General features: G+C 35.6%; 1 long non-coding RNA gene across 1 annotated transcript in view; it reads left to right on the plus strand.

The window, feature by feature from the left end:
* The window catches only part of LOC111770116 (uncharacterized), a 32,750-nt gene extending 26,389 nt beyond the window's left edge, over window positions 1–6,361 (plus strand). The window contains exon 3 of the long non-coding RNA XR_011431781.1: window positions 6,234–6,361. This is a non-coding gene — a long non-coding RNA (uncharacterized lncRNA). The remainder of the gene's footprint in view (window positions 1–6,233) is intronic.
* Window positions 6,362–22,468: the final 16,107 nt, after the last annotated feature.

Here is a 22,468-nt window from a genome sequence, read left to right on the forward strand (position 1 = left end):
TGATCAAGCAGTGACTTCTCTGAGGCCCAATTTTCTTGTCTAAATCATAAGATGATAATTCCCACCTCTTTTTTTAATATTCATTTAAAAATAATTGTAATATTTATCATGAAAGATTTTTCTGGAAACTCACTAAACGTAAGATTATTATATCAATATGATATTTCAATAGCTATTAGTTCTAAAATCAAAAGAGTGGCATAAACACAATAGAAGCTGTTTAAGTTTCCTGCTTTTGCTTTGAATCTTTTTTCTTTGACTTTTACTCGTTCAAAACAACAAAAGCAACAATGACAACAACTGTGATTTACTGAGTCTCACTATGTACCAAGTATTGTGTTTACTAGTTCACAAAAAATGTGTGTAATCTTTCCAACAATGCTGTTAGGTAGTTTAATAACAATAATAATAATTTATGCCTATTTTACAAATGAAGGAGACCAAAACTCGGAGAAGTTAAATAATGTTTTAATTGCCACATACGTAGCTGGTAAATAATAGAGGCAGGATTCCAAATCATTTTTCTTTTCTTCAGCTGGGTCAAGACTTCCTTTATACAATGTAAACTCACTCTATACTGTTATGGCATCTGTGCAAATAGAATTGTGAGCTCTATGATGTAGTTAACTTTCAGTACCTTTTTAAAGAAATGCCAGTAAATAATGCCATTTTGCCAGCCCATCGGGTGTCAGGTTGCACAAAATTAAAAATTAATATTCTTTCTATTCGTGTTGGTAAATAGAGCCTTAAGCAATTTAGGAAAATTTCATATTATGTACAAAAGTATTGTATTTTAGGAACCTGTTTTTACACATTGATAACTTTTAAACATAGGTGCAAAAATTTAAAAATAATCAGTTAAATCATCTAACATTTACTTACCTATAGTGATGTGCTGGGACATTAATTAGATCCACAGAAGGCACTAAGAACCCTGACTAACTGCCAGCCCACGTATTTTTTGTGGGACTAACAATGTACAGGACGTAAGCATTCATCTTTGAAGAAAAATATCATTAAAGGTTCTGTTGCAAAATGGTTGCTTCTGAAGTGAGGAGCCATGTAATTGGCTATTCAGAAATCATATTTCTGGTTATTTATCCACCTCCTCACCAGTCTAATATCAAGATATATTTCATCCTTCCCACCATCTTAGAGACCTTCAAGATAAAGAATGACGTAAGAATTTTGGATGGAACAATTCATAATGTCTGAAAACATTTGTCTTACGCAGGTCTAGTTTTAGTCTCTTTTCTGATTAAAGGTTGAGATTACTAGTAAGCTAAAGGTCAGTTACCTCCTGTGTGTTAAATAAAGTATTAGTGCTCTAAACTTAATAAATGATTACCACGAGGAATCTCTTTCATTCTTGGGGAATCAGAAATATTTTCTAGTCCTGCTTGTCTGCTTCCCTGTGATGGTCAATGTTTTTAAAGTTTCCAGCAGATTGAAGTGTGAGTGGTATGTGGGATGTAGGGTGTGTGTGTGCGTGGTGTGACTATTTCCGATTGTGGGGCGGTAAAGGGTAGGATGGAGTCGGGGTGAAAGGTGCTGTGGGAAAGTAGGGAGAGGAAAACAGAATACAGGAAAGAAAGGTACTTTCAAATTAAGCTTGCTAAGTATACAGGGGTATTACTTCTGAGGTAATACTTTCCCCTCATCAGAATTTTTTAAAGAAAGGCTGGAAAACTTTTGGCCAATATATTGTGTAGGGGATTTGGATATTTGGATCTAATATCAAGCCCACTTGTAAATGGAAGATTCTAGAAATCCATCATTCTAAATGTTAGGACACTGGTTAGAGGTCCTTGGATGGCAATAATGAATTAGATCAGTTCAAAGGGGGAGAAGTTTTTATTTTCTACTTGCATGACTACAAGAACGATTTCAAATGCACGGTGATAATAGTGCTTTGTCTTATAAGATGAAAGTTTGATTCCACTTTCCGTTCTCTATTACCAACCGTAATTCAATTAAAATTTTATTTCGAGCTCATCTTCTGTCAGAAGCTTTGTCTTTGGTATGCTTGCATTCTAATACCCTGTGTAAGTCATTCAAACTGGTGAGCATCTCATTTGGCAAAAAGAATGCAGTTGTTTTTCATAAACAGCAGTTTGGAAAACTGGGTACAGAGAACAAACTGTTCACTTAGCATCGCAGTTACTTTGTTCTATTTCTCTGTGATATGCTCTAATTTTATTACCACAAACAAATGAAAGGCGTAGGGATGGGAAGTAGGGTACAGGCCATATCCTGAATTGGCTTTCAATTGTGACTTGTTCTGATTCCGTTCTGATTCAAAAATGGCTATTCTGAAATTAAATTTGCTTGGCATGTCTAGGCTATCATTTCCTTTTGTTTCATGGTGCTTATCATCATTCTGTGAGGTGATAGGATTCTATCTAGCTGGTCTAGCTAGCTGGTCATTCTATCATTTCAGTGGGGGAAACCTGTCCTCGCTGAGATTGTATTATGTTTAGGAATTCACTTTCTCTTTGGTCACGGGATGAATGCCGTTACCAATTTCAATTTTTCCTCAAGTGTCATCTTTGTGTGACCTGCATCAGCATCCCCTGGGATGATTGTTAGATTCCAGCACAAATTTATAGAATCAAAAATGCAGGGATCTGCATTTTTAACAAATTTCCAAGGTGATTCTTATTTAACCTGACATTTAAAAACCGTGATCCTCTAAGTTGTTCTATATTGCCTCCCATTTCACTAGCTGCTCAAAGAAAGATCCAGTAATCTTACACCAGTCTCTCTCTCTCCTCTCAGTCCTGAGTCTGTCTTGACTGAGGCAAATCCTCTTGCTGATCCATGAATTTTTCCCCAGTAACCAGATGTAGAATTGAATGTCTCAAAAGAATAATGTGACAGCTAACTTTATGTGCCAACTTGGCTAGGCTAGGGTGCCCAGTTGCTTGGTTAAACATTAGTTTAGATGTGAAGGTATTTTATAGATGTAATTAACATCTACATTCAGTTGACTTTAAGCAAAGAAGATTGCCCTAGATGATAAGAGTGGACTTCATCTAATCAGCTGCCTTAAGACCAAAAACTGATGTTTCCCAAGAAAGAAGGAATTTTGTCTCAAGACTGTGATATAGAAATCCTGCCTGAGTTTCTAGCCTGCTGGTCTGCCCTACAGATTTCAAATTCCAGACTTGCCAACCCCCGCAACTGCATAAGGCAATTTCTTAAAAATCTATGTGTGTATGTGCATCTATATAAAAAAAATCTATAAATAATATCTCTATTAATATCTATCTACATCTATTGATGAATCAATCAATCTGTCTATCTAATCTCCTATTGGGTCTGTTTCTATAGGATAAAGCCTATCTGAGCAATGAATTACTACTTTCTACTATCCAGCTCATCTAATTCATCAGGTATTGTTTGCTTCCTGTATTTCCTGATTCTGATCTCCATTTAATGGACTGAGAATACCAAAGCTATACATGTAGGATACAACATTATTTACATGGCTCTACCTTTGCAACCAGGGCACTTTCCCTAGGACCTAACTTGTTTTAGGATACAGGTATCATTTCAGATACTCTCTTCCTCCACCCCTACCCTTGCCTCTTGTCTTCTATTTTCCCAAACAGATCATCGTGCCTTGAGTCTAAGTATTGATTTGTCTATAAATATCCTTAGTGTGATCAAATAATAATATATTTTGATACCTTGTTTTATGCCAAATTTTTGTCTCAAGCTTTAAAAATATAAGTGTAATGAGATGAGAAAATATTTTATCACCATAGCTATTTGGCCTCAGAATTCCTTTCATAATGAGAAGGGATTTGGGGTAAAAAGCTCACATGGGATAAACTGCATTTTGTTGCAATGGTATAGCAGTTGCCAGGGTCAAATATTATAGCTTGAGGCAGTATGGTATAGTGGCTCAAAGGACAGGCTCTAGAATCAGATTGTATTGGTTCAAATCCCAGCTCTACTACTAATTAGCTTGGAAAATTTCCAAGCGTGAACTTGGAAAAATTACTAAACTTTTTGGTTTCCTCATCTGTAAAACGGATAATATTCTTAGTAGTTACCTCTAGGATTATTGTGAGGATTAAATACGATAATCCATGTGAAACACTGAGCACAGTATCTGAAATATACTCAATAATAAAATAATAAATGTTAGCTATTATTATTTCCATCATCAGAAGAGGGAAAGTTGCTCTGCATGAGACGTGAAGAAAGAGAAAGGGAGAAGGGTGGAGGAGTTTCAGAAAGTTGGAAAAAATCTGGGACTATATTGCAATGGTGGGATGGCAGAAGGGCATTTAAAAATAGTTCAGACAATATTCCAAGGGAAATTGTTTGAATTGCTGAGAGCTAAGCCTATTTCCCTTCCTCCTACCCCCAAAGTCATATGTTTAGTAAAATCATGACTACTTTGTGCCATTTGTGTGTGTGTACACTGGAGAGAAGGTTGAGTTTCACGTCCAGGTTCAAGCTATGTGTTTCAGAAATAGTTAGCAAGCCATGGTGGCAAAAGAGGTTCTGAGAACATGAACCTCTCAGTAATTTGTCATAATTTTTGGAAGAGTTTTGTATTTTGTAAATCAGATCAGGCCAGGTTTGCTCAGGTCACTCATATCTGGCATAAATGAGTAACTTTTTCTTTTAATATTTATTGTAAAAATGGAACATGTTCATCGTAGGGCTCCACATTGCTCATTCTTTGAAGTGTGTGATAAATAAGGCAAGACTAAGACTGTAACATTAGTTTCTACTACATAGGTCACTAAAAAGTAATTTCAATCTTTACTTACATCTATAGAACAAAAAAAGGCATTAAATTTAAATTCCCAACTGTACTCTCTAAAATACACCTTACTCATCTTGTAATTTCTCTCAAGGATCTTACTTAGGAACTTCCCAAAACTCTCCCAGATATACAGGTATTTCAATCTCTTTGTCCCCTCTCTCCCAGTTCTGTCATATAAATAAATGTAGCCTTTGTGGCTAAGGACTCTCTCCTTCTTACCTTTCCCACTCTCAGCCTTGTACTTTTGCCTCACAAAAGAACAGGTCCAGCGAAGAAGGAGTTCTCATCAGAAAGTAAGAAGAGAGAGAATCTAAATGTGCAATGACAAAATTACCTCTAGTAGTGATGGGGAGTAAGAGAGGAAAACAGAGAACCTTAACATTAAAAACCTGTTTTCCTTTTATATCCAGAAAATCTAAAAGAAAAAAAGACCATGTTGAATCCAATCATCTATGTCCCTTAAGTTCTTGAGACAGACTGATGATCATACATTAACATGTGTTAATTTTTAATTAGTATTTTTTTTTTAATTAGGTGAGGAAGGTTGGCCCTGAGCTCACATCGATTCCAATCCTCTTCTGTTTTGTATGTGGGATTCCATCACAGCATGGCTTGATCAGCAGTGTGTAGGTCCACACTTGGGATCCAAACCCACGAACCCCAGGCCATTGAAGAAGAGCATGCAAACTTAATTTCTGTGCCACCAGGCTGGCCCTTTAATTAGCTTTTGATAATGTAAGTTAATATTGAATGTATAACGTAAGCTATATTTTATATCTTTAATATATTTACATAATGACAAACTAGAGTTATTTACATGCTGAGGACAGCACAAGAAAACACAATTACTGGCTGATCTCTCCAATAAACATATCATACATGAAATTATGCTAGCCTCATAAAATGAGTTAAGTACTATAACCTCTATTCCTATTCTTTAGAAGACTTGAATACAACTAGAACAATTTATTCCTTGAATGTTTGGAGGTCTTCATTAGTGATATCATTTGGGCTTGGAGTTTTCCATGTGGCGAGATTTTTTATTTGGATTCAATTTCTTCAATAGTCTAGGACTACCTAGATAATTCTATTTCTGCCTGAATCAGTTTTATAAATGATGCCTTTTAGAAATTTTTCATTTCATCTAAGTTTTCAAATGTTTTGGCATGAAGTTGTTCATCATATACTTGTATACCGTTGGTGTCTGCAGTGTCTCTAATAATTTCCTCAATTATATGTCTAACACTAGTATTTTCTACTAACTTATTGTCTCTATCCATGTAATTTTTTTTTTTTGCCAAACTTCTTTCTTTTTTTTCTTTCTGCTTTTCCTCCTCAAAGCCTCCCAGTACATAGTTGTATATTTTAGTTGTGGGTCCTTCTAGTTGTGTATCTGTGTAATTCTTGAATGGAAGAGATTCCCTTTCTTTCATTCCACTTTCTGCAGAATGTCTACTGCCTTTTACCCTGAGAATGGCATGGTGGATTAAAGATGAACACAAATCCTCTGAAATTCTTCTCATCTGCTTTGAATCTGGGATGGTCAATGACTGCATTGACAAAAAGTTCTGAGAGACGGGGCCATTCAGCCTGTTCTGGCCCTTGCTTTTAAAGGAATGACAGCTTCCACCTTCCTCTCTTGGAACCCAGAGCCATTATGGGAAAAATCTGACTCCTTAGCAGGAGACATCACATGGAGAGACTTTGGAGCTACAGGAGACGCAGAGGGTTCCTTCCATCCCAATCAAGGTACTAGGGAACTGAGTGAAGCCATATAAACCTTATTGACCAGCCCAGAAGCTTGCTGTTTATCCCTGAGTAGCTCTTGTTGATGCCACCTGGAGAAGAAGAGGTTGCCAGCCTAATCCTGTCTGAATTTCTGACCCACAATATTGTGAGATGTAATAAGATGGTTACTGTTTGAGGCACTAAGTTTTGGGGTAGTTTGTTTCACTGTAACAGATAACCAAAAAACAAAAGACATTTTGCTTTATGTATTGTAATCCTGCTCTCGTTTTTATTCTGCATGCTCTCTGATATGTGCTACATCTATGGGAGGATTTTATGGACTGTTCTAGATCTTTAGTGGAATTCCGGTTTGAATAAAAATAGTAAGAATGTATCGACCTTCATGGTAAGATAATTGAGAAATATGAATTTATTATTTAGGGAGGTAATATATTGATAAATATAATTACCCTCAATAAAATTATAGAGGTAAAAAACAAATGAGATGTGTTTATGGGATAATACACCAGTTTTCTGGAACAGAAAATTTTTGAAATTAAGTTGTGGAGAGAAGACGAAAATTCTAAGTAAGGGCTATACTTTGACCCTAGTATTTTAAAGTCTGTTACATAGAAAACTCAGTTACAGAATATAAAGAATCTTAAAAGAAAATAAAAGACAGTTCCATAATGAAATATATCTGGAAAAAACACTAAAATGTCACTTAATAAATATTATGAAATCAATGAAACTGTCTTAAAGTTTAACAGTTTTATTTGCTTAAAGTCTTGGACTGTCCTTCAATATGCTTATGCAATTGTCAATGTCTAAGAGGCAGACTGCATGAAAAACTAGGCACGATTTCTAAATATTTGACCACATAACCTTCCCTTGATGGTTCATTTTAAGGAAGTGCTTGTGTTCTATAGAAGAAACTTTGGGAAATCCTGCCTTAAATCTGTCAGATTCTGATGTAGACTACAAAGTCATTAAATTCTGGTTCCAGTCAAACCAAGGATCTTGTATTGGAATAATCATCCTGCGTATAACAATTGTAAACTGTGAATTAAGTTAATAAAAAAAAAGAAGGCATGGAGTTTGACCAAAAGCAGGAAAAATTACTGAAAGAAAATTGATCCTTGAAAGAAGAGAACTGCAGTGACTTATATAGACTTTTTCCTGAGGCATCTACCTAGTCTGTGCAGTGCAGGGCAGCTTGAGGAAAGAGACACAGAATTATTGGCTTGCAGTGTCAAAGTATGGAGTCGAGGGCCCTCAGAATAGTTTAAAATTGAAACGGGTAAATTTCACAAAGAGGACTCGACAGGGTGGGGAGCCCCTAACTCTATGTAATCTTTCCTCGAATCCTTGGTTAACCCCCAAACTGGGCATGCACGAGGAAGACTCTAAGTAGTCTGGCGATATCAAGTCAGAAAGCTAAAAAAGATGAGCAGAGATTTCAGCTGCTGCCCACCACAGGGGAGACAGCTTGGAGTTTGAGTCCTACGAAGGTAACTTTTACGCTAGAACAAAAATCTCAAAACTCTTCAAAGGAAGATAACAAAATTCAGTCTCTACAATGTGTCATCCACAGTGTCAGTACACCATACAATTTTTTCTAGCCATGAAAAAAACCAGGAAAATGTGACCTATAGTCCAGGAAAAAAACAACAACAACAGAAAATAGAAACCAATCCTGAGATAGCACAAATGTTTTAATTAAAGGTCTACTCTGTCGATTAGATAATATTTTTGTCAATGTTAATTTATTGATATTGATAATTGTACTGTCTTCATGAAAAATAAGTAGTTAGAGGTAGGTAAGTGTCATTTATGCAACTTATTCTTACACATTTCAGAAAAAATTGTATCCATATCAACAGAGAGAGAGAGAAAGAGAAAGAGAAAAAGATAAAGCAAACGTAATAAAATACTAACACTTAGGAAATTTGGTAAAGGGTAATGGAGAATTCTTTGTATTAATCTTCTGTCTTTTCTGATATTCTTAAATTTTGTCGACAAGTTCATTCTTCTAAAATAAAAAACATGATATGCTATTACAAACAGATGCAACTAAGAATATGGTTAGAGTAGTAGATGAATGTGTACCAAGGAAAAAGCTAAAGAGAGAGTATTGAACATCAGCGAGAGTGCCACAAAGGGGCCAATCTTGTAAACCAATAGTGGGAGTAGAAGCTGGGACAATCCTTTGCAAAACATTTGGTGATGGATTTTAAAAGTCTTTGACACAAGCACCCCATTTTATTCAGTAATTCCATTCTGGAAATCTCTCCTAAGAAAATATAAAATGTGGAAACAGTTTTATGTACAAAATATCTCAAATCCAGAATTATTTATACAGCTAAAAATGTAAGGAACCTACATATCTTTTAATAGTTCCATGGTTATGAATATTAAGGTAGAGTCTGATGGTTTAGTATTATATAATAGCATGATGATGAAGATGGTAGCTGACATATGCTGCCATATAGTTTCTGTGTATCATGAGATATAGTGAGTCCTTTCTGTGCCTTATCGCATGTAATTCTCACAATATCCTTCAAATTGACATTCGTGAATAGTTTATATTACTATAAGAAACATTATATGATGTTAGGTGTAAAATTCAGTATACACAGTTTTACACAGTGTGGTTAAAATCAACTTTAAAATGGTCTATGGAATAAAGACTGGGAGGAAAACTACCAGAGGGGTAATAAGGACTGTCTTTAGATGTTGAGATAGTGGATGTATTTTGTTCCTTTTACTTTTCTCTATTTTACAAATTTTAAGTAATAGTTATGCGTTAATTTTATAATAAAATATGATAAAATGAAAAATATAAAACAAAAAGTTATAGTAAAAATGATTTTAGTAGCAGTCCATACATAAGTTTCACTTAAAATACCATGAAGTTGAAAATGTTGTTGAAAGTACCAGCAGGTTAATTAGGAAATATATATGTGATGTTCATATTTAATCCAAATTTATTTCTCAAGAATTATTACTTTTTTATGATAATACCGTATAAGATCTGTTGGAGAATATTTAATGCCTATGGTAACCTTAAAGTTAAATAGTAGATTTTCTCTGATTATATCTGCATTGTATTGTAGTCAACATAAGCATAAAACCCGAAAGACTTGCTTCTGATAAAACAAAAGCAAAGTAAACGTGAGTTATTGTATAGTATAAATGTAGTACAAAAAATCACATTCCAGGAATTTCAAAGAAGAATACACCATTTCTTGGACTTACAAGTTAGTAATTTACATTTTAAAGAGATGCTAATAAAAAATCTACATTTGGTATGAATATGCTAAATACATTAGACAAGAATTGGACTTCTTCAATGGGATACTTATTGTCATACTGGCTGTGACAATAGTGAAAATGTTCAGTGGAATATCTTCCAATTTAAAATCAGGACATACTATCATAATATATCACAGGGATGAAAATATCACTTCCTAAAAATATTTACATTAAAATTATACCCACAAGTATATTTTCCAATTCTTTGTAGCCAAGAATCATGTCAAGATTCAGAAAATGGTTTTTTAAGAAACCTAAATATTGTGTAGAGATATTAGGTACTTTATATGTTCTGCACAAATTCCACGATCATTTAGGGTAACCTTTGTTATGCAAGGTAAAATTGAAAAGAAAAGATGGAGAAAACGTATAACCAACTGATGTCAATAAATGGAAAATTTATAATGGATGTTCATGAGGTTGTACTGGATGCGTTTTTATGATTTAATTTAAAAAGCATCCATATCTGTTTTAAGTAATTGTCTTCAAATAATAACTGATCTTGCTTGTAAGGAATCTATGAAACTTAAGAAACATTCCTGTCTGGTGAGAAACAAATGAGTATTCAATATCACAGAGATAAAGTAATTTGTTTCAGAAATGAGAGAGAGAAAATAATCTCCACTGAAGGTGTAGGAGGCTACAGGGAGATACACTCAAAAGAAGAGGGATGTTGGCATAATTTGAAGAGTTTGAAATAAAAATCATTATATGTAATATTTATTTTATCGGTATTGGTCTTATAAAATATTAAAAATGTTATTGGTTTATGATAATATTTACATCACTTACAATTTATTTTTTTGATTTTGCTTTATACTTAGATTTTAGCAAAGGAAATGTTTTTTTCCCTTAAAGATGTTAGAACCAAGCTTATGTACCATCTCTAAAAACAGGCCCTCAAGGATTTCATGTTTAAGAGAAAAAAAAATGTGATATTTTCTTGTGTTTAATGTATGCCTAACATTTTTAAAACAAGGAGCAAAACATTTTCTGTGTTTTCCTCTTTCTAACAACTCAAAACTTCAGGTTCACGTGGGAAATCCTAGAATATCACAACAGGAAAGAGATCTTAGAAATTATCCATTCCAACATCTTCATTCTACAGATGAAAAATCAAGATCCCAAAAGGTTAAAACTTTACAGTTTACCCCTCTGACTACAGAAGGACGTGTTCAGGAACAATCAAGTCTTTATCCAAGATACATTGTCAACATCACATCTATTACCCACTGTCTCCATCCTAAGAGAGAGGAGTGTGAGTGTATCCTGCCCTGGAAATGGGGAGGTCAGAGTGGGAAAGATGTGATACTCATTCTTCCTAGTTTCCATGAGACATTTCTGTTTACACTTGTCTTGGTATGATTATTAATAGTTCCCTCTTTTATACTTAGAATTATCCATCTAAGTTTGGATACCCCAGGATATTGAGTGTTTAATATGGATAAATTATGCCGATGGGGTAAGGTAGAGTGGAAGTGGGATATGGTGGAGTGGATATTCCATTTTGCTTCCAGTATTTCAGCTAGTTCAAGTCATTTTGGAAAGAGAATGAATGAATGGCTTTGCCAGAACTGCATAAAGTTAGAGACCCAATGTTTTATTACATTAATTTTGCTTTAATTGAACAATTGTGTAATATATACTTGACAGACTTGGGTTCATCTTACTGTAAGGCAGCATTTACCTCATTCGTGCTCAAGGATGCTAACGGTCGGACATTCGTTTGTTGTCAGACTGTTAATATATTTTAGTCTTCTGCTTCTATCTTCTAATTTCCCACATAACACGTAAACTTAGAAGATCTGGTGAGGATTTAAAGAAAAAGGCAGTGAAAAAAAGCAAGAAATGGCCTTCTCTTGGGAAGTAATAATTGTGTTTAAATTGTGACTATTTGGATATTAAGGCACAGATAAATTGGCATACGCAAATCATGTGCAAATATATTTGGTCTTCTTAATTCATATACCTATAATCTGAAGAAAAATGTTCTTTTAAGGACACTTATGTAGTCCTAATTTCCATAACAGCTAACCAAAGTCTGGATTTTGTAAGAAGAAGCGTACTATTATAAACAAGCTTCCATTCTGGGAATTCTGTTAATATTCTCACTGCACAAATCCCATTTTGTGTAGTTGATATGTCAAATTTTTGTGTTTTGAAGATGAGCGCAAATGTAGTTTTTACTGTTAAATTGACGTTTCCTGGTGATGGCAGTGATGAGTTATAGTTTCTGAGTAGACAACTTTATCCTTTCATTTTGGCAAACAATCAGTTATAAATTCACGATGATGGGAATCCATTGCTCCTAGACTATCGAAGTGCAAAGAGAATATTGAAGAAGAACTTTGCCTAATTCACATACGTCATATCTTATACCTATCTAATATGTGCCAAGAGCCCATCAAGGCGGGATGAAGAACAAAAAATTCTTCCGACTTCCACTTTGCTAAACTCTACATGAATCTATCAATAGCCCTCGCCCTTTGCCCTACCCCAGTCCACTCTTACTGAAGGGGTTGTGTTAAACTGGCTACTGTTTCCTAAATGAGAAAGTTCTATTATGGAAAAATGGAATCAGTTATTACTCATTCCCTATTAAGAATGACGACTTGAGGCCACAACCGAAGTGAATTAATGCTGTTACGACTGGAGAGCTTGTATTACGTCTTGTTATCATACCTGGGTGAAGGGAGTGGAAACCAATGCCTTGTATGGAATTATAAAAATAGAACATTACAAAATATAAAAAAGGATAGGCTAAAGGGCGAAAAAAAAAAGATTTATCCACTTACGCTATTTACTAAAGCTGACAATTTGTAATGGGTGTTGGCATCAGTATGTGCAATTATTTCTTTACTTCCACTGAAGGGTGAAACTGTTCTCCCCTTAGGAAGGCTTAGAGCAAGGTGTTTCTGGGGAGGGGGCTTTGGGGAAAGAAGACAAAAACGCTTATTCTGAATCTATTAGCTGTAGTGAACAGGTACTAAGAAGCAGACACTGCCACATAACATAAATTACAATCTAAATGAGATACTCGTATTTACATAAGCAGTTCCTCGGGAACTCTAAGCTAAGTTCATGGGAAGAACGTCTTCCAAATGCCAGTCATACCACCAGGGATAATTGCAGGACTAGAAGCATCCATGCCATTGCTGGGGAACCGTGGAATAGGGCTTTAATTTTCAGTTTGACTTACAAGCTGTTGTCATATCATAGAGACTACAGTTGCAGTTTTACAGCATGGTTTTTCTTGGCTTATTTTAGAATCACAGAAAGAGTAAGCTTGCAAATCTTTTAATAAGGCAATTACATTCAGACAAAGATTAGATCTCAGTGGCACAATAGATTTTTGCTATATTATTCAGTATCTTTTTGATATTCCACTGTCACTAGACAAAGCTGTGAATAGTAATGTGACAAGTCTATTCAGAAGACAACAATGAGGGTTTCCTTAATTGTGTTCACTTGTATGCCACACAAACCCTCACTTAATTTTTTTTCCTGTTTTGAAAAAGCAGAAAGAAAATACCATTTAGAGTCACAAAAAACACTGTTGAATCTATCTTTGAAATCTACATTTTGTGTTAGTAAAATGAAAGTGTTGAAATAGTCAATCATTTAAATTTTTTATTCGGTAAAAATATCTTATGATTCAAAATGTCAGTCTTAATATAGGAATGAATTACTCGGTATGAAAAAGAACAAAAATCCATGAGAATCTAAAGAATTGTTTAAAATATGTATTTTGGATGATGGGATATGAATTTGGAAAATCCACATGTGGGTTTCTAATGGTTGTTAATGAAAAGAAACTTGAGGCAAATATTTGTTTTACGTATTTTCTTCAAGGCTTAACCTTCCCCCCACAACTTAAAATTCTTTAGAAAAATTATGATAGAAATGTAAGATATGGTTATTTTTGGAAACTCCAATTTTACGTTAATATATTAATTTATTTGGGAGAAGACAATCTTGTTCATATGATCTAGCATTTTGTAAATTTTATATATTAAAATTCATAAATTAATTTTTAAGAGTTGAGTATAATGGTGCTTTTCGTCATTGTCCAAGATTGAGTTTGTATAGCTAAAACTTCATTAAATTTATGGAACATTGTTTGAAACTAATGAATTTATAGGAGCTATTATCCTCAAAGGATAAGTCAAACACGACAAATGGAGACTGTGATCGGAGAAAGCGATGGGTTCTAATCTGGAGTCTACAAGGAACATTTTTACACCTCGGCTTCACTCAACCTTTTTGTATCCAGTTTCTCCCAATGTGCCCAATGTGGGGATGAGATGGAAAACTGATGAGAAAATTTCTGTAAATATAAAGCACTACGCAAAAGCTGTATAATATTAGGAAAGATATAGAAGATCCAGGAAGTTTCCACAATCATAAATTTGAGATCTTCACATACTGAATCACAAATGAAGTAAGAATGTGGTTAAGGCTGTACACCAATGGTCCCCCTCAAAGAAGTTCCCAGGTAGAAATCAATAAATGACTCTAAAAAGAAATGTTATGAGGGGCTGGCCCCGTGGCCGAGTGGTTGAGTTCGCGCGCTCCGCTGCAGGCGGCCCAGTGTTTCGTCGGTTCGAATCCTGGGCGCGGACGTGGCACTGCTCGTCAGACCACGCTGAGGCAGCATCCCACATGCCACAACTAGAGGAACCCACAACGAAGAATACACAACTATGTACCGGGGGGGCTTTGGGGAGAAAAAGGAAAAAGTAAAATCTTTAAAAAAAAAAAAAAAAAAGAAATGTTATGACGTCTTAGAAAATAATTGCTAAATGATATGATGAAATAGAACCTTATTAATTTACCAAAATATTCTGTGCAACATTTACCACCTTTATATACTTAAAGAAAAACCAATTTGATATTATTATTGGAAGTAATTGATAGAGCTGGAGCTTTCTCCTTACTGAAAAGCACTGCAAGGCATTTTGGTGTTTTCGTATAAAAACTAAAGAGAATACTTAGAGTAAATGTAATAGGTGAGAAATGAATAAACTTTTTTTAGTTAATCAAGATGTTTTCACGGGCACTAGTTGCAAAGATTAGACAAACTGGGAGCTATTATGCTTTGATATTGCTACAGAAATCTCTACTTCCATGTGCTTACCAATAGCTTATCATTGAAACAAACTTGGCTAATAGAGATCTGCCGTAACACTCTATTTGTATCAGGTGCTTCCAAGAATTGTAAAGAAAACAATAACAATACTTCATGATTGTTAATATATGAGCAAATTAATATTCACAAGCCTGCTACCAGGTCCAAAATCATTATTAGTGGATTCTTTTGAAGTTACTTTTCTCCTGCAGTAATGCAATTTAAGTCATCAAAACCAGTCCCTTACAAGGCATAAGTGTCCTTATCTTGCTAGTGTCCTTATTACGGATTTGTCATGGACATTAAAACCCCACACAAAATGTTAGATATTTACTGTAGAAAATCTTAAATGTAATTTTTCAGCATCACAGTCTACCCCTACAGATTCTAATGAATGAATAAATTCTTTATTGACTTTGGCTCAAATGGCAAGGCTACATGACCTAGGGAATAACCAAATGTTGGCAGAACAAAAGTGAAAAATCAATAGCAATTGATTATTTAAACTCAGAATTTCAGGGTACTCAGGCGGGATTTATTCTAAGCCAAGCCCCAGTAGAAGCACTCTTTGAATCTATCTGATTTGTAAACTGTCTCCAATACTCCATCCTACCCAGCTAATTTGCAACCAGAATTGCTGTTTTAAACGAAGGCATCTCATTTGTTGATGAATATTATATAGTTCCTGTGATTTGCTTTTGTTCACATATATATTAATGTCCACCCACCTCACACTATTTTGGTCCTTTTGAATTCTGAACCTCCACTTCAGAGGTTTCTCCTTTATGCTATTTTATTTCAGGGACTGCTGGAAAACCCTTCAGGACTCCAGGACTCCTGTGGTGTTGTCATATTGAAAGGTGGGGGAGGGGAGTTACCCATCTGATCTCAGCCAAACCAGGCTGGGACATCATTCAATTGAAAGCCAAGAGGGACTCAATTGGAAAGCGCCACACCATGCTTTTTGTATATTGCACCTGCCTCTTGGGGGTCATGCTAAAAGTGGCAGCACGTTCAGAAAGAGAAAAGCTGGCAGATGTTGGAGGTGATTAAAGGGATGATTAGAAACTGGCACACTCTCTCCACGAAAGTGTGTCTGTGTTTATTCTACTACACTTAGGACTTGGCAGGTCTTGGAGATACAGCTGGACTGGAAAAATGCTGTAGGACCACTGTTACTTATAAAGAGTTTCTTTTCCAAGATATTGGGATCAAATGCTAGGCTATTCAATTTGCCAACCAAAATATACAATGTCATAAATTTAATTTTTGATGAACTGAGAATACGCTGAAATGGTTTTCACAAATGGCTAGTGAATATTACAAACACTGATGCTTAAAATTAGAGATGTCGAGTTCCATGATATCATTAAGCAACATGTTCATGAATATTTGGGTTTTGCATGGACACAATTTTGTGTATAAAATAATTTGAAATTAAAGGTGTCCAAATAAAAGATTTAGGCTTCTTGTAATCATGATTACACTTTTTTTTTTGTAGCGGAATCTGTTATTAATATTATGTTGAGTCATTTATTTGACTATAACAACAAAAGCAATCATTTTTATCTCTTTATTTAGTATAGCCATTATAGAACTTTTCAACTCATTTACCCATGAGACACTTTGTTAAGGAAAATGATAATGAAGCTGTATACTGGTCCTTCTAAGAACCTTTTAAAATAAAATAGCTTTCAACGGTTTACAAGAATGATTCCTCAATAAATAGTATCAGGTTTTCAATTATTATTGTGAGTATAGGGACACAAAGTGTTAGCAAATTCTTTATGTGAACTTGTGAATTGCTAATAAGTAAATTAGAAGTGATTATTCACTTTATAAATAGCTCACTGAGGCAAGAACAATCTGCTATGCCAAATATGTAATTGATAGTAAATAAATATAGACTGGTATTATAATAGAGTGGAAAGGGATCTTAGAATTCAACCTTCCTCCAACATTTGGAGTCCTGTATCAAGCATCCTTAATGAACGGTCATTTAATCTCTTTGTTACCAGTCACACCTTCTGCCATCCCCAAACATGAAACCCACTGAACTTCTCTTTGTGGCTCACACATCTCTATACCTCTGACCATGCTGTTTTTCCTGTCTGGACTTTTTTCCTCCTCTGCAACTTCCAAAGTGTTATTGCCGGCAGTATGAAATGTTACCTTCTCTGTGAATGACCTTCTCCAATTCTGCCAAGGTAGCTAAAAACATCTTTTGTTCCCTGCTGCTCCTGTAGCATTCACCACACTGTACTGCTATTACAACACATGCTCACACACACATACACACATTGTAACTCTCACTGTACAGTTCTTAGTGGCCAGGAACAGTAAAATCCATCTTAAACAGACAGTCATTTTTCTCACACTGCTTTTCATAGTGTTCTTGTGTGGGAAGACAGAAAACAATCAAATAAAGAAATCTAGAATGTATCAGAGTGTGAGAAGTGTTATAAAGAAAAAGCTTCATAGTACAGGGGGTGCCATAGAGTTGTAAGAACTATAAAATATTCTGCATTAAGTCATAACATGATGTTTGGCACATGCACCTAACAATGCTTGACTCCAGATCAGGGGTCAGCAAACTATGGCCCTTGGCCCAAATCCTGTCTGCTATTTTTTTTGAGGAAGATTAGCCCTGAGCTAACATCCAGGGCCAATCCTCCTCTTTTTGGTGAGGAAGACTGGCCCTGAGCTAACATCTGTGCCCATCTTCCTCTACTTTCTATGTGGGACGCCTGCCACAGCATGGCTTGACAAGTAGTGTCATGTCCGCACCCGAGAGCTGAACCGGCGAACCCCAGGCTGCCAAAGCAGAGTGCACGAAATTAACTGCTATGCCACAGGGTCAGCCCCTGTCTGCTGTCTATTTTTGTAAGGCTTGAGAGCTAAGAATGGTTTTTACATTTTAAATGATTGAAAAAAATCAAAAGACATTCAAATTCCATTGCTCATATGTAAAGTTTTGTTGGAACATAGCCACTCTCGCTCATCCGTGTTTTGTCTATGGCTGTTTCATGCTGGGCTGAGGAGTTAGAACACAGACCATACGGCTTGCAAAGCTGAAAATTTTCTCTCTGGTCTTTTACAGAATAATTTTGCTGACCCCTGCTCTGAATATAAGGGCTCAGCTTTGTGGCCCAAGCTCCATTTTGCTTCTTGGATTCTAAGAGTGACAATCTATCTTATGTAATTGTTAGGGCTCCACACTAGGAGTCATTCCAGATTCTTCTCTTTCCTTATCTCCCTGCATCCAATCGATTAACAAGTCCTATCAGGTCCATGGCCAGATAGCTCAGTGAGTCCAGTCATTTCCCTCTAAAACCACTGCCCCTTGACAGACTGAAATACAAACGGACAATGGCCAGACCAGACAATCGCCAGACCGTATAACAAAGTAGAACTCTGACCCACAACCTGAAGCAGCCTGCCGGGGAGACTCACCCCGATCCACAATAAACAGCCCAGGAAGCCAGCCCGCTACAAGTCAGACTTGCCAGAAGCCAGACTGCTATCTCTAGAAACAATCCAAGAATATAAATGATAACAATCAGCCCCAAACGGCCAGGACTCCATTAACAACTGAGAGCTTCCCTAATTTTTGTTCCTGCTTTCAACTTAGGAGGAACCAGAGAAAGCCTCCCTCTGCTGTCCCTCTTGCCCCTTTCGACTTTGCACCCAGCAGCCAAGTGCGCCTTTTGAAATGGGAAATCTGATCGCATCCAGCCTGAGTTTAAAACCCTTCCATGGTACTCAGAATAAAATCCAAACACCTATCTAAATCTAAATGCCCTACAGAATGTGTTTCCCGCTGACTTTTAAAAACGTCTTCCCTTGACTTTCTCCCCTGTATTTGCTTTGTGTTAGTTACTCTGTCTTCGTGTTTGTTCCTTCAACCCATCAAGCTCTGTAGGCATTAAGGCCTTTGCGTTTATCTCCCAGATCTCGAGAGGCTGAGCCCTTGCGTTTCCAACTCTGCAAAGACACCTCTACTACCCAACCTAAAGCGGCGCCTCCCATCCCAGTCCCACCCCTCAGCTTCTCAGTTTTACTGATCTCACAGCAGTCATCAGCATCTGAAAGTACCTTGTTTGTTTATTTTTCACCTGTTTATTATCAGTTTCTCTCCCACGTGACTAAATACTCTATGTAGATGTAATAGAAAGTCCATCTGATATCTTGGCAGTTATAGTTATAGTATAAAGATGATGTTTTTTCTCTGTCTACATCTATTTGGTCTTAGAATCTCTCAATTTCTGATCTACTCTAAATGGCGAAGAGGTGGTGTTGACAGGCTCTGCTCAAAATCCCCAGCAGCATGGATAGCTTTTTTTTTCACTGAAGAGGGGACTAGACTATAATCTTTTTTGACCTTCTTCATCTTACCCTATCTGTACATATTGGCTCTCTTATTCTTTTAATAACTTAAATATATATTATTTGTTTGTTACCATTGGGATGGATATTTCCAATATTTTATTATTATATACAATGATACAATAAATATTTTGTTCTTTTTTTTTTTTTTTTGATGAGGAAGACTGGCCCTGAGCTAACATCTGCTGCCAATTTTCCTCTTTTTGCTTGAGGAAGATTGTCCCTGAGCTAACATCTGTGCCGATCCTTCTCCATTTTGTATGTGGGATGCCACCACAGCATGGCTTGATGATCTGTGCATACGTCTGCACCTGGGATCCAAACCCGTAAACACTGGGCCACCAAAGCAGAGCTCGAACTTAACCACTATGCCACTGGGCTGGCCCCAATATTTTGTTCTTTTGTTCATTTGTACAAGTGTTTCTGTAGAATAATGTTAAATGTTAATGTTGTCTCAAAGAGTATGCCTATTTAAAATTTGATAGATATTTCCAAATTTCTTTCTAAAGAGCTGTACAAATTTCTATGCTTCTTAATAGCACCTGTCTCCCCATATCTTAACCAACACTGGATATGGTCAGACTTTTCATTTGGGTCAATATAATATGTGAAACTTAATATTACATTACTATTAATTTTTTCATTCAATATATGAGACTAAACATGTTTACTTAGATGTGCTTGGTCATTTGTATTGCTTTTTCTGTAAATTGCCACTTCATATCATTGCTTTTTTTAAAAAAATTGAGTTAGTTGTCTTTTTCTTCTTGATTTTTACAAACTCTTTAAAAAATTCTGACATTATTCATTTTTCTCTTATATAAGTTGTAAATATTTCCCATTTGTCTGTCACTTATCTTTTAACTTTGCTTCTGGTATCTTGTAGCCAAATCTATCAGTTTTTTCTTTGTGGCTCTCAGATTTTTGTCTTGTTGATGAAGAACTTCTCCAATCAAAAATCATAAAAAAATATTTCCCTATGGTTTCTTCTAGTAGTTTTATAGATTTTTAAGGTTTAGATCGTTCATCCTTCTATCTATAATTATATCTATCTAATTATACTTTATACATATAATTTTCATTTATATTTTAAATAAAATATATTTTATATATTATAATTATATCTATCTACCTAATAGATAACTTTATCTATCTATAAGTGATCTAAATTAAATTTTCCCTTAGTAGATAGCTAACTTTCTCAACATTATTTACTGAATTGTCAATTTTCCACCCATTTGAAATGTTAATTTTATCTTACACTAGATAGCCACATATGCATGGTTATTTCTTGATTTTTATTCTTTCTCTTTGAAACAAAATTGAAAAATAGGATATATATATAAAAAGTGCACAAATTGTAAGTAAAAACTTTGATGATTTTTACAAAGTGAACACACCATATAAACATCAGCTGGGTCAAGAAATAAAATTATCACCATTTCAGAAACCTCTGTTTTCTAGGTAGTCAATCATAACTTCAAAGACTGACAACCCTGTCTTTTTAAAATATATCTTTCTTTTGCTCCTACTGTTATTAGAAAGGTCTCTAGAAATGATAAAAGCAAGGCCCTCCTTATCTTATTCCTGCTTTATATAGGAAATGCCTTTGATCCGCTATTATTAAATGGGAGGCTTGGTTCAGGTTCTTGGTAGAGTCTCCTCAATAAAGTAAAATATACATATATTTTTAATTCCAGGTTTATGAAGATTTGAAAAGATTCATAAGAATTGAATTTTTGCGAGGCAACAAGCTGAGTTGTGCAAAGTTGCCTTTGTGGTTCAGGCTCATTTGCTTGGACGTCAGGCCTGGTGAGACAGGGACGCCTCTCCTACCTCAGGGGGAAAGAACTCACTGAAGTTCAGCTTCCACGCCATCACTGCCCCACGTCCTAGTGCCCCCAAAGTCTTCAGTAAGTCAGGTGGCTGACCTTCCCAGGTAATTCCTGTAAAATCCTTTCACTTCAAATCCAGGCAGCCTGATGCTAAGCAGCCCGAGTGTTCTCCCCACCCCCCAGTTTGAGTCTCATGCTTGCATTATAAGGAGGAGGTGAGGATGTGGATGTGGTGGTAGGGGTGGGGGTGAAGGTGCCTCTACTAGAACAGCCTACACGTACTCTGGGCCAGCAGTGCCCTGGCTTGGCTGGCCTCCCTGCGACGTGTTGGGAGGATCAGGGGTGTCCATCTACACCATCTCCTCTCTTGCTGACTACTGGCATACCTGTTTCCCCTTTCCCTCCAAAAATGTACTCCCTGGTCTAAACTGTGTGACATTGTGGGATTCATCCTGAACTTTGTGGGTACAGATGGTGCCTCAGATTGGATCCAGCAGGTGGGGAAATTATATAAAATGTCTTAGCATTTATGAGGATTGTCATATTTTTTAAGCCAATCTGTTAATGATTTGAATTATACTAATAGATCTTTTAATGCAGAACTTTTCTTTCTTGTGATAAACTCTATTATGATACAATTGTAGGCTTGATTTGCCAATGTTTACTCATTGTTATAAAGATCTCTATTCACGAGTAAGAGGGATCTATTGTTTCTTTGTAAACAAATGGTTTTGATACAGTGTTTGATAAGCTTTTCATCTTCATTCCTATGCTCTTAAGTTTAAATGACATGGGAGTTACCTGTTCTTTCTAAATCTGGTGGAACCGACCAGTAAAACTGGGCCTTGTGCATTCTCGAAGAAGGATAGATCTTGATTATGCTTTCAATACGTTTTTTCATTATTGTTTAATTTAGGATTCCTATCTCTTTTTAAACTCAATTTTTGTAGCTTAAGCCTTTTTGGGAAATTTTCTATGGTAGTCCATTTCATCTAATTCTCTCCATCCCCAACCTATGGGAATCAATCTCTATGTTATTATCTTTCCTTTAAAAAATACCTCCCAGTGTTTCTTTTCTTGTTCTTAATTTTATTTATTGATACTTTTTTCTGAAAAGAGATTTTCTGAAGTTTTTGTTTCTGAAGAACTAGTTTTAAAAAAATTGTTTTTGCTTTTTTCCTATTTTTAACTCATTAATTTTCCTATTATTTTATAAATATTAACTACTTAAAATTGTAAGTTGATTTTTTATACTTTATCGTCTTGTATTAAATGCTTAGTTCATTTATT

Source organism: Equus caballus, chromosome 23 (genome assembly GCF_041296265.1).
Source record: "Equus caballus isolate H_3958 breed thoroughbred chromosome 23, TB-T2T, whole genome shotgun sequence".
Lineage (NCBI taxonomy): Eukaryota > Metazoa > Chordata > Mammalia > Perissodactyla > Equidae > Equus > Equus caballus.